This window comes from Hoplias malabaricus, chromosome 1 (genome assembly GCF_029633855.1).
Source record: "Hoplias malabaricus isolate fHopMal1 chromosome 1, fHopMal1.hap1, whole genome shotgun sequence".
In the NCBI taxonomy this organism is placed as follows: domain Eukaryota; kingdom Metazoa; phylum Chordata; class Actinopteri; order Characiformes; family Erythrinidae; genus Hoplias; species Hoplias malabaricus.
In genome coordinates this window covers 57,651,307-57,664,767 of record NC_089800.1, presented here as the reverse complement: position 1 = coordinate 57,664,767, position 13,461 = coordinate 57,651,307, and positions in this window count along the sequence as shown.

Here is a 13,461-nt window from a genome sequence, read left to right as displayed (position 1 = left end):
TTCTTGATGCTTCCAGTTTATAATAACTTACAGCTGACCAGGACAGATCTAGCAGGAGCTATTACTAACAGCACTAACAGGCAGAGGTACCTCCCTTTAACAATGCCACACTTAGCTCTTCACGATGAACTGTGGGAATTCCATTGCCAGTGTTTGTCTATGAAGGTTCCATGACTATGTGTTTGATTGTATCCACCTGTTAAGAATGAATATGGCTGAAAAACCTGAACTCAAAAAAGTGCCTACATTTTCTTTAGCTGATATAGTGCATCTGACTCAGTGTGTAACAGACTCTGGTGTAGGTTGAAGTCTGTGTAGTTGCCCTCTAATGTCACACGGCCAGTATTTATGTTCTTCACATCTGTACAGTCGCATGATGCATTTGTCCCACAGGGAAAATACATTTGCACTTTTCCCTGCATTCAGCTCCAAGTGGAAATGGCCACTCCCTCTGTTGTAAGAGTGACTAACATGCATTGAGATGAATTTGGCACAGGTTTACAACACAGCTGTATACATTTGACATCAACATAAGGACATATAAAAGTGAGGTCACTGAATTATGGTCTGACTAGTGATGGAGTTGGCTCTGTACCATTTTCAGATGGGGTTACTTTATAAACATTAGCTATCATAATCACATAGTTGTTTTTATTAAACGCTTACATTATGGCAGTGGCGTGCTTTTGCGATTCAGAAATGAGAGAAAAAAATAATATGGGTAGAGATAAAGTATATATGAGAATATTAGCTTTAATGATGCTTTAATGGCACAATTTGTTTTTACAATAAAAACAGTTACACTGCATTGAGAAAGTGTTTCATTAATTTTCCTTTCCATCATGAAACTGAACATTAAACTGTGGCATCCACCAGGAACCCCATGCATCGGTGGAGAGTTACGGTGTGCGGTGCCTTGGAGACTTGCTCTCATGCTGTCACTCTGATAATTCTCATCCTGACCTTGTTTATTGCTATTGTCTTTTGTTTGTTTATTGATGTTTTGCCTCTCTTCTGTCAACTATTTCCCTTAAGGCTCCCCTCGTTTCTGTTGGGATTTAAGTACTGGGCTTTGAGCTAGTCAACAAGGAAGTTCATAAAGACTGTTGTGGAGGTGTTTGTTAGTTTTTAGCCTGAAAGATTTATGTTGTCCTTTCCTTCTTTTACAACTTTGTTACAATACAATCAATACTGTGCAGACATCGGAGAGTACTCTTCATTTATTTAATTATTTACAGGTAGTGTCATTGCCACAAAGCTGTGGTTTCCTTGGTTTGTGGGTTCAAACCTTGCCTCGGGTCAATGTGTGTGAGGAGTTTGCTGTTTTCCCTGTATCTGCAAGGATTTCCTTTGAGTGCTCCAGTTTCTTTCCACAGTACTATCTAACTAACTAAATAAATAAATAATGAAATGCTAGTAGCCGACTAGTAGTGTGAACTTAGAAAATAGACAAAAATGAAGAAATTTACAAAATTCCAATTTAAAAAAATCAATGCTGCTGGTCCCCCTTTTGAACAATGGGTGGACCCCAGAGCCCAGATTTCATTGATTTAATTTTGATCATGAGGAGTAGAACAGCAAGACTTGGAAGTGTGGGGAAATATCTCTGTAGTTTTCTTTGATCAGTTTAAAGCAAGGATCCTGAAATTAAGACAAAAAAAAATAAAAAATAGGGACACACTATACACTGCATCTGCATATAATTACATTAAGAAATGAAATAGAGAATCACAAAATCAGTGGCAGACATCAGCCCGGTGGCCTATCGTGCAGATCAGTTAGGTCAATCATTCCTCCAAACTGCATCAGAATCAGAACCAGAAACTCTTTTTAAGCCCCACACCCTCTGCTCTGAGGCCACTACTTTGATTTGAGTATTTGTAATTTACTATTTTCCTGCTTTTCTCTTGATGCTGGCGAATGAAAAGTGCAGTTAATTGTAATTCTGACTAGAGATTAAATAAATAAAGGGTGTCTGGATTTTGCACAGAACTATACCTTTCAGACTGCAAATCTTTCCACTGTGCTCTAGTATGATTCATTGGCTGGAGCACTTTCATAATGGCTGAACATTTGTCTCCATTCACCATACAAAACCAAGGCTTGACCAAGTGTTTTGTTAACTGTGTGTACATAGGGCTCTTAGTCACCTCTCACATGGCCACATCTGTGTACCTCACATCTGTTCACCGGCTTGATGAATGATAAATTTGACAAACCATAGAAAAAGCTTCCACAAACCAGAAGAAACATGGAGTGTCAAAAGAGCTTTCAGATCTGTCCGTCTAAATGTTTTCTTGGGTAATGTCCATGTAATGTTGGAGTGTTTGCCCAGATTTGGACGAGGCTATAACAGAATTGTAAGCATTTTTTCAGGAGTGGTGTGGTAATTCATCACAGCAAATTGTGACATCAAATGACTATTTCACTCTTTTATTGTTTTTTATTTTTAATTTTTTTCATGGCCTGAAGATAGTTGTATCTTTACTTCTTTTGCAGCTACCAGGAACTTTAAAAGCCAGAAGACTCCAGTCCCTGACCTTTAGTCCAGTTTTCTGTGGCCTGTTAAGAGATGCTAGGTTTGACAATGGTTTTGTTTCTCATTGAGAAAGCATTGGAAGCAAATTCCATTAGGAGCTTGCAACAAGCACAGAGCAATATAATGCTCCACATTAGCGGTGACTGAGAAATAAAGGGGTGGGGGTGTGTGTATGGGGGTGGGGGGTTGGATCCTACTAACAAACAAAGCTGTTGCCATGAAGCTGGAGGAGCCCTGCTGAGGAAGGCCCTAAGGGCAGACTGGAGTAGAGCAGGTAGCGTCCAACAGCTGGCAGAGAGTCTGGGGCCCAAACTGTACGATGGGTAAGTGTTTGTGTTGAAGGCTTTTGGCGCTGGAGGTTCCTCACACCTCTTCACTCTTCTCTTGGCCTTTGTTTGCTTTAAAGCTTTTACTCTGTAATGCATTATTTTTTTCTTGCTTGTCTCCTGTGTCCTAACATGCTTTAACAGTAATAGTAGGAATTCAGAGGGACATGAGGTTAATGAAGACCAGATACTTGAAAAAAAAAAAGAGAGAGTACACGCTCTCTGGGGATTATCAGACGTTTTTATTTAGCAGGGGAATTTGGACTGGATGCTTTTGCTTGGTTACGGGCTTTTGCCATTGGGGTGAATCACTGACCTGCAGCTTCTCTGAGCTGATAGGTATTATCAGGTGCCTTGCTGGTGTACGTGTGTATGTGTGTGTGTGTGTGTATATGTGTATGTGTATTTTCTGTCTGGACACCATGTGTGTGAGGGTGGCTGGCGGCCACAGCCATGCCCGGAAAGGCTCGGAGCACAGCGAGTCATTAGGAAGTGAAGATGTCTGGAGTGCATTAGGGCCCGGGTACTGTAACTCTTACAAGCATGGGCTGGTATCAATTCCCAACCAGGAGAAAAATAGAGAGAGAAAGAAAGAGAGGTGAAAAGAGAGAGGGAGAGGGAGAAGACGAGGTAGAGAAAGAGAAAGAGAAGGAATGAAGGAAAGAGTTCTTCTCTAGAAGGAGAAAAAAGGGAGCGAGTGATTGTCCAGAAAATGACAGCGCTAAAATGTTCTCCACAGCTGCAGTTTTGACTGCAGACCTCAACAGTTTGACAGTTTTCGGTGTTTCTCGTCAAGGCTCTGCTTACATTGGCTCTGTTTGAGTTTCATCAAACGTGCATGATTCACTCCGGACAGCAGGATGGAGAGGGAGCCACGAGACAATTCCCACATTCCTGCTCCCTGTGTCCACTCTTGTGCAGGACCTCATCTGAGAGTGAGACCAAAGTAATGAGCCTTTAAGAGCCAGCATTTCAGATACATGTTTCTTAACTACAGTCAGTGACACAGAGCTGAAGTCTCCTCTTAATTAAGCAATTTCATGGTATGAGCACTGATAAAAAATATTTTTATTTTCACATTAAAGGTATTTAGCACACACTCACCTCCAGTGCACTGATCCCGGGAAAGAGAGAAATATGAAATAAACACATCACGTGCAATTACAAACAACCAGACAGCAATCAATGATATTTATTAGTTTGTTGTGCATCAATTACTGCTCCATCCACACTTTGGTTGGCAGTAATTGTGAAGGTAGGCAAGCACTGAACACTGGAAAATAGCATTAGCATTAATTGTAGAAAATGCAGGAGAGTTTTGATGATGGTATAAATGTCAGATTTTTTTGTTTCTTGTTTGCATGTGAAAGATGAGGTTGTTTCTCTGGCTTAATATGCTGAAATGTTTACACCGATTCGGGACTGGAATTCGCATGGAATTTGCATGTTCACTTTTTGAGTTACACTTATTGAGGTACAGTAGAACCCCGAGAAATGTCGAGAGAATTTCGTCTCGGAAGTTGACCTTAAAACTCGGAACCCGATCCGACCCACGTGACTTTTATAAACAAACGCCGCTCGTGTTGATCTTAACTGACACTACTTGGCGTCAATTTACAGCGTCGTTCCGCAAGGTTGGAAGCTTCTTGAGTTTGTGCTCCAAGTTTTTGCATATTTTACGCAAAAAAAAATTTTAACAAACATGGGTCCCAAGAAAGATACATCAGAAATATACAGTATTACTTAACTAAGAGTGTAATTGTTGATCATTTTTGTAGGGAAATAGGGAAATTTATGGTAAAAAATTGATGGTCAAGAATAGGGTGACCAGACGTCCTATTTTACTCGGACATGTCCTCTTTTTTAGACTTAAAAAAATGTCGGGGCGGAATTTCACAAACGTCTGGGATTTTGTTTTTCTAGCGCTTACATATAATTTTGAGAAGCGTTTCGTTAACAAACTAGTTCCGCCCTCCCCTACTCCGATTGGTTCGCTTGAGTGAGAAGGGGGCGTGGTGAAGTAGCCTAAAATCTTCTGATTGGACGGTCTGACTGTAGAGCTACAGTTATTGGTCGATAACCTTCTCTGTAAACATTTAATTGGTCAGGCTGCATGTCAGAAGTCCTTCTTTACATCAGGCAAAGCTCATGTACCTGGGAGTATCATGGGAGTTTCTTTTTTAATTCATCCAAGAACTTTTACGTTTCAGCATAGCTGCTCGAGATGAGGGTTCATCTCGAGCAGCTATGCTGAAACGTAAAAGTTCTTGGATGAATTAAAAAAGAAACTCCCATGTTTTGTGTAGCAAATAAAGGTGTAAAGGATCTAAAAGCACACATGGGTTCAGCTAAGCATACAACGGCAGCGAGACATGTCTTCTTTTTCACCATCTCAGATCTGGTCACCCAAGTGGAGAACCAATTAATCGGTTTTCAGTTATTTCTTATGGGGAAATTCGGAACAGATTACCGTCGACTTCCGGGGCATCACTGTACTTATTTGATATATGGAATATAAAAAAACAGATATATTAGATATACTGATAAAAACAATTTATACAAATATGTTAAAGACAAAATACATGATTGTAATCAGCAAAGTTTTATAAAATTCTTCACCATTTGCTAACTCTGCAAACTTTTTGTGCACTGGAAACAAGTTGAATGTGTTCATGAAGCCCCAGTGTCTGTAAATGAGTAGAAAAATAAACTGTCCTAAATAAACAGCCTGGTATGCTAGGCTTTCTCTCTCAGCTCACGGCAGAGGCATCTGGAGTTTTTTTAGACAACAGAGAGTACTCCAGATGTTGAAAGCTCAAACCGAAATGAGAATTGCTCTATTCCTCCTGCTCCATATGTGTGTAATATTGATGCATTTTTGCTGTTTCGGATCACTGGATGTGGAAATGTCTTACCAAAAGTGCAACAAATCGAGTAACAAATGAGTTTCTGTGTTTGGTAATTCAAGCAGTGAATATAAACTTACAGACAAGTTCAATTTCAGCCAGTTACAAACAACAGTCATTATTTTCCCTTAGACATACTGCTCCACCTTAAAAGGCTCTGAGCTCGTAGACATGCCCTTTAAAACAGAATTATCTGGAGATTACAAATTTGATTCACAGTAATGCCTCAGCCATCCGAGGCCAAGAGTCCTAGAGAGCTCCACTGGCCTTGCTCTCTGGCTGTATAAGCCTGCCCTATCTTCCCCCATCTCTCTGCTCACTGACATCACTCAGCTGATGTGACAGATCTGAGAAATTTGCTTTGCAGCCACCTATGGACACCTATGGACAAGCCACCTGCCAACTTGGGAGGAAACCGGACCACCCAAAGGAAACCCACACAGATGCAGGACACACCTAACCCCTCACAGACAGTCACCTGAGGCAGTGATTGAACCTAGGACGCCATGACCCTGGACCCATAGTGCAAAGGTGCCACCCTACATTTTGCATTATTCAGTGCAAATAAAATGTAATGAAAATAATATCCAATCCAGTGGCACGGTGGTGCAGCAGGTTAGTGTCGCAGTCACACAGCTCCAGGGACCTGGAGGTTGTGGGTTCAATTCCCACTCCGGATGAGTCTGTGAGGAGTGTGGTGTGTTCTCTCTGTGTCTGTGTGGGTTTCCTCCGGGTGACTGTCTGTGAGGAGTATGGTGTGTTCTCTCTGTGTCTGTGTGGGTTTCCTCCGGGTGAATGTCTGTGAGGAGTGTGGTGTGTTCTCTCTGTGTCTGTGTGGGTTTCCTCCGGGTGACTGTCTGTGAGGAGTGTGGTGTGTTCTCTCTGTGTCTGCGTGGGTTTCCTCCGGGTGACTGTCTGTGAGGAGTGTGGAGTGTTCTCTCTGTGTCTGTGTGGGTTTCCTCCGGGTGACTGTCTGTGAGGAGTATGGTGTGTTCTCTCTGTGTCTGTGTGGGTTTCCTCCGGGTGAATGTCTGTGAGGAGTGTGGTGTGTTCTCTCTGTGTCTGCGTGGGTTTCCTCCGGGTGACTGTCTGTGAGGAGTGTGGAGTGTTCTCTCTGTGTCTGTGTGGGTTTCCTCCGGGTAAATGTCTGTGAGGAGTGTGGTGTGTTCTCTCTGTGTCTGCGTGGGTTTCCTCCGGGTTTGAAGTTGTTTTCTTAAATATTTTTGCTTTATAGTCTACTCCTCAACCATATACAGCATGACTGAAGTTATTCTACACAGACGATGAATACCTTTGATCCCTGAGGATTTCTGTGAAGCTTGTCCAACCACGCAACAGTTGTTCTGCAAAGGTGCACTAGTGAACAAAACATGGAAATGTCACCTGAATGTATCTGAGGCAGTGATAGATGATTTCTTCTTGTCCAGCCAGTATGGAGAACCTCCTATCAGGTTCATTCAATGCAGAATTTAATATATAAAATTCATTGTGAAAAAGCAGCATGTAGCTGGCTTTTAAATTAATTGCCACTTTCAAAACATTCTTTTTTGAAAGTCCACATCTCACTGAGGCTGGCTTTATGATACAGAGCAGAAGAAAAATGGCTTGGCACTGCAAATATGCACACATTAGGCCCAAACGTAACACACCACACACCTGTTTTAATTTATGGTGTTTGAAAACTTGGCTGTGAACAGAATGTCTTAACAGCACTCATTCAAACACACACACACACACACACACACATACAAACCCAGCTTTTACCTCCTTGCCCAACATATGATACATGAATCAAGCAAAAAGACATTGTGTAAATCAAGGTTAAAAGCAGCAGTGCTCTGAAGCGGACTGCAGGTGCTGGAAGTCCAGCTCAGTGCTGTTCTTTCTCGCCTCTCTCCTGCCAGGCACAGGTGCACTCAAGCCTACGCTGGCACACAAACATGCTGAGAGAGAATGCTGTGAGTCTTTGCACTCTTTTCACCTTAATAAGCCCTGAGCCACTCAAGGCGCCTCGCTTCTGCTTCTAAGGGCCCTGACACAGGGCATACACGCAGCTGCCCCAGTGAGGGAGAGGGGGACTACAAATGATGGAATCCATAGGAACGTTTATGTTGGACTTTGCTCAGCTCCCTCTTAACATTGTGAGATTCTTGGAACAGACAACAAAAGCAGGAGGCAGTGAGCTGCCAAGGTGTCCTCACTTTAAATCTGATCTTCAGCCTACAGCAAGAGAATCAGATAAAATACATATGTCAGCTATGTCTTCTTTATACAAAGCCCAGAATTGAGGTTTCTGCCTTTTAAAGACACTGTCACAGTACTTAAGCACTGATGTTGATTTACACCCCTCCTTTCCGCAGTTTGGTTTGCTCATTTAAAGAGCCTGTGTACCATTTACTGACAAAACCAAAGGTATTATTTTGTGATGTCACAAAATATTAGGGATGTTACAATACACATAGCAATTTTTTTTCCGATACGTTATGCGGCAACCCGCGTTAATGAGTTCATAGTTCTAAGACGTGCTGTAGTTTAATCCGACATCTAGTGGCACTATGTGTAATATGAATGCTGTGTTCCTATGACGATGCCGGAGAAGTGTAGAGCTACGGGGGAATCAACTATTGTTTTGGTTAGCCTGTTAGCTATATGTGAAATGGCTAGCGGAGAGAGCAAGACTGGGCTCGAACTAGTGTTGCCAACCGTCCGTTTGGACACTGAAAGATGCGTTCTGTTTTGAAACGGTACGGGACGCATTTTGTTCCGTATTTTTGAGTTCACTGTTACAGCGACGGTTTGAGACAAACACGCAGTTCTCTCTCAGTCTGAGCAAGGAGCAGTTACTCCACGGCTCCTAATCAGAGAACATTTCACATTTATTTAGCCAACCAGCAGCCAACTGAGTCACAGTCCCTCCTACAGGGGGTTGTTTTGCTGGGGCGTCGAGAGGTTAGTTAAGTAGTAAATACAACTTCACTACTCTGCTTTAATGTAGAACTTAAGTTAGCACCGTGTCCCTATTTTTTTATAGATTTTTATTTTTCTATGAAACTTTCTGGTACTAGTAAGCCTTTTCAAATATACTGATATGTTTGTATTTGCTTTTTTTACCCCTAAAGTAAAAGGGGTTATTAAAATCATGTTCTTTCTCCATGTTGTATCGAAAATGTATCGTATCGTATCGTGGAGCAAAAACCGCAATGTGGACTCTATTGTAACAAAATTGTTGTGTGTGAAAAAAAAACACGTAATTGAAGTGGGTGGTGTGGGTTATGATGTCAGAGGATGCGTGCCAACGAAACTGAGACATTGCTGCATTTAAAACCACTTTAATTGAACCATCAAAGGGCACAAGAAAAGGAAGTAAGGGAAAGAGCAACAAATTAGGCTTGGTGTATGGTGGAACTGGTGGAGAGTCAAACTCAAACATATCAATTCCTATCAATTTTCCTGAAAAAAAAAATGCAGAGGCAGTGTATGCACACCCTGAAGACTCCACACCGGCTAAACATGTCAGGTTATGACATTTCTGCACCATGCTACATGTAGCCTTAAGGTAAAATATGCTTTTAAACAGCTTTTCTGTTGTTTGTCTATATGTGACAGTAATACTGTTTAATCTATGAAATAATAAATTGCTTGATAAATAAACTAATATATACATATACCGCATGTTTTTATTTAATCTTTTTAAAAAATCAGAAAAAAAGGCCTCTAAACACTGTTAACAGCAACAGCATTAAATAGCTCCATTCATTTAATTTTTTAAATAATTGCAAAATTTTATCTACTGTTTATTTACAGTGTAGTGGCTATGATGGCAGAAGTGGAGGATGAGCAGAAAGAGGCTGGAGCAAAAGGCTGTGATGTCTCACTAGAAGCACCGTGACTGGTTGACTTACCTAGAGGCGACGAGAAGGGATTTTTTTCCTGAATTTCAAAGCTGCAAATCTACTTTCTGCCTGCGGGTGTCGCAGATGTTTGCTCATCCTAATCTTCTGTTATTCAGACAGTAAGAACACACCATAACAGAACACAACTGGCTGAAATATGTCGTAAGCTGCTGTGAACGTAATCCCTCTAACATAAGACTAGATCACGTTCTTTACGTTTCTTTTCAAGGACCCCCCCAAAATATTATTTTGTGGCTTTCATTTAATTACGGGGTCCTGTATTCCTGGGATTCCCTGTATTTCGCACCTTACATACCCATTAATCCTGTAGCAGTTGAAACTCACTGTTTGTGCTGAAGTTGTAAGGAGTGTTTCGGACGGACTGTGCTACATTTTGACTGACGTACAATTGTACAATACAGGACTGCCAGTGAATTATATATCAGTCTTAAAGGGACAGTAACACAAAAGGCCTGTTTAATTCTAAGGATAACGACAGGTTGAAATAATAATTTAAAGTGAGCTATGGTTTGGTGTTGGCTTGTAAGGCTTTACCAAAGTGTTAAGTGGACATCAGAGGGAAGGAATTTTTAAAAATGGCAGGATATGGGCTCTTTGAGATGTGAGTTGTTTGCGTGGCATTTTGGTGAGTCTTTTTGTGGAGCTATTATAGGGTTTTTAGGGTTGTGGTTGTGGGTGGTACATCCTCTTAGTCAGTCCATGTCCCTTGTTATGTCCTGTAGTATTTTTTTTAATGGCTTTGTGCTTGTAGTGGTCTCTAAAGCAAAAGGATCCAAATGAACGTGAATCAACAGCAAAGAGAGTGTAGCCTTAAATCCGAAAGTGATTCATGTTTGTGCGCCATTCTGGAGTCATCACCTCTCACTGGCGTCACGTTCTGAACGCTTGGTCATCCTCTCTGTAACCTGTGTTAGGTCTGTGAGCAAAGGAGGCCACGTGTGTGCGCGTGTATTATGTCTGGAAGAAAGGTCGGAGCTGCTATCAGGCCCTAATATGGAAGAATAGAGGATGTCATAAACTATGGGCCATGCCACTTAATGCTGGAATGCTCATCATGTTATTTCTTTTTGAAAGTGCAGGACCACAGTGCGGTCTGCTGCAGCTGGGATAACAACAGGATTGATGAAGTGGCTGCCAGGCTGAGATGTAGCTGCCCTTTTTAGCCCCTTGCCTCTCTCTCTCTCTCTCTCTCTCTCTCTCTCTCTCTCTCTCTCACACACACACACACACACACACTCTATCTCTCTCTTGCTTTCATTCTTTGCACTCTATTTCATTCCACATTCTCCTTTTTTCTTTCACTCTCTCAATTTTTTGCACACTCCTCATTCTTTCTCTCTCTCTCCATGTCCCACTCACTCCTACGCACATTCTCAGTCCTCATTTCTTTATATCTTTTATCTTTCCATCTTTCTTTCTATTCTTCTCTTCTCTTACTCACTTAGTACTCTTCACACTGCATTTCGCGTCTATGTCTCTTTCAGTTCTGTCTTAAGCTTTCACGCCCTCTCCCTTCTCTGAGTTATTCTTTTTCTTTTTTTCTTTCTCTCTCTCTCTGTTTTCTTTCTTTTTCATCCTTTCTTTCCTTTTTCTGTCTCTCTCACCTTCTCTGTGCTCCATCTCTCTTTAAATCAATTCTCATCCTCCCCTCTCCTCTCTCTTAGCTTTTCCGCTATGTCCCTCTTAAATCCTTTCCATCATTCTCCCCCACTTTTTCTTAAACTATTCTTCTGTCCATCTGTCTGTCAATTTCTTTCTCCTTTACTCGCTTTTCCTTTATCAATTTTACTTGATTTCTTTCTTCTCTCTCTTTCTTTCCATCTCTAACACACACCTCGCCCCCACCAAACCCCGGCCCACTCTCTGGCCTGTGGAACTGTATGAGCTGCAGGCCTATAGCAGCAGGGCCTATGAGACACTTGTTGGGCCGCAGCAATAAAACAAAGCACTTGTAACATGAAAGAATTCCTCCTGCTTTACAAGAGGAAGTGGGACATCTGAAGGATGATGTTTGAATTCTCTCAGTGCTCTTTGGGGTGTGTCAAAGTGTCAAAGCTGTAGCGGGCGGCTGCCTCTCTCTCTCTCTCTCTCTCTCTCTCTCTCTCTCTCTCTTAAAATCTTAAATCTCTTCCTGAACCCACTCCCTGCTGGACCCCATGTGTCCCTGAGCAAGGGGGGAGGTCAGTAAAACATGTCCACCTGAAACACAGAGGCACCCCAGACAGCCTGGGCAGTGAGAGAGGGTTCCTGACTTTGAACCTGTCAGCTCCAGGGAACATTCCTGGCTTGAAAGGTTTATTTGGTTATCTCTCACAACGACCCAAAGTGAAATATACTGTTAAGTAAACTTAGCTGATACAAACCAGTTGTGGGCAAGGCAATAGTAAACACATCTGAGCCCCTCGTGAAACATCTGCAGCCTGTCGAGAGCACTTCCCTGCAACGTTAAAAGAACATGTTCTCGTAATGTGTAAGACTTATACACTAAAATCAGTTCAGTTTTCATAGCCGCTTCTCTTTTAACTTCTTTTTTTTCTTCTGCTGTTTCCGAGCTGTCTTGCAGCTCATATATATGCAGCTGACACTAAAAAGGCTTGAGTCCAGTATCCAGTACAGAGGACAGTACAGGAGACAACGAGGTTACTCATTTTCCACATCAGAAAAAAACAAATTTGCTCAGAAACCTTAATAACTGAGTAACATGTAACACAACATGTTTCAGTGAAGAGGCGCTACATGAATGTATGAACGGATGAAGGAATGTTTCAGTGTGTCCACATACTTTCTTACTACTTCAAATAGATTGTTTACCACACGTCTAAATTTTCCAAAAGTTTTATGAGTTGGTTGCATTTTTTGGAGTTATGTAATAACAAAATTTTGGAAGTAGGACCACGCCCAAACTCCTCCCCCAGCCCTATATATGGCCTCCAAACTCACGTCATTTCCACATCAGACAAACTTGCTCCCACCTCCACCCTGTGTTCACCTATCCTTCAGGGGGATTCAGCTTTACACACATTCCAAAGCTGCCCTGAACTCCTGCCCAAAACTATTGCTGAGTTCGCCTCCCTGTTTCAGCCTTCACAGACCTGGTCCATATTAGCAAACGCTTTCTTATGTTTCCAGTAGTCACAAATACATTCAGTGATGCTGCGGTCTGGACTCAGGACATTGCCCTGAGAACAGCAGCAGTTTCTTTGTTTATTTCACACATTTCCCTATTTTATGTCCATTTTACGTTCCTCATTAATGGGTCCCTTATAGCTGCACATCCTTTCTGACCCATGGCATTGAGTTTTCTTCTCACAGTGGAAGAAGTGACAAAAACACCTGTGGCTTTTCTCCATAGTGGAGCTCGACTCCTATCTCTCAAAAATGTGAACTGTAAGTACGGTCTGATAGGGACAGTCTGGTGGTCCACGTCTTACACATCTGTTAAGCGTCTTATTTTCACTGTATTTTTAAATAATGTTTTTAACTTTTGAACTGCATTTTCTCTCATTTTCCCCTGACTTTCCCCTTCCTTCTTCTAGTGGTTTATCTTATATCTAATCTCCCCAGAAATATCTCCTGAGAAATGAATAACTCGCAGTGACTGTTTTGACTGGAAATTAAATAAATGAAGGGTGAACTTTTGCACTGTGCTGTAGTCAACACACAGTCTTTGTAACAAGTGTTTTTAATGTTCTCGATAAAAACATGAAGTTCAGTGGATCACAAACTCCTGTATCTCTACACCCCACAGGGAAAAATCCACTTTGCCATGGACACTC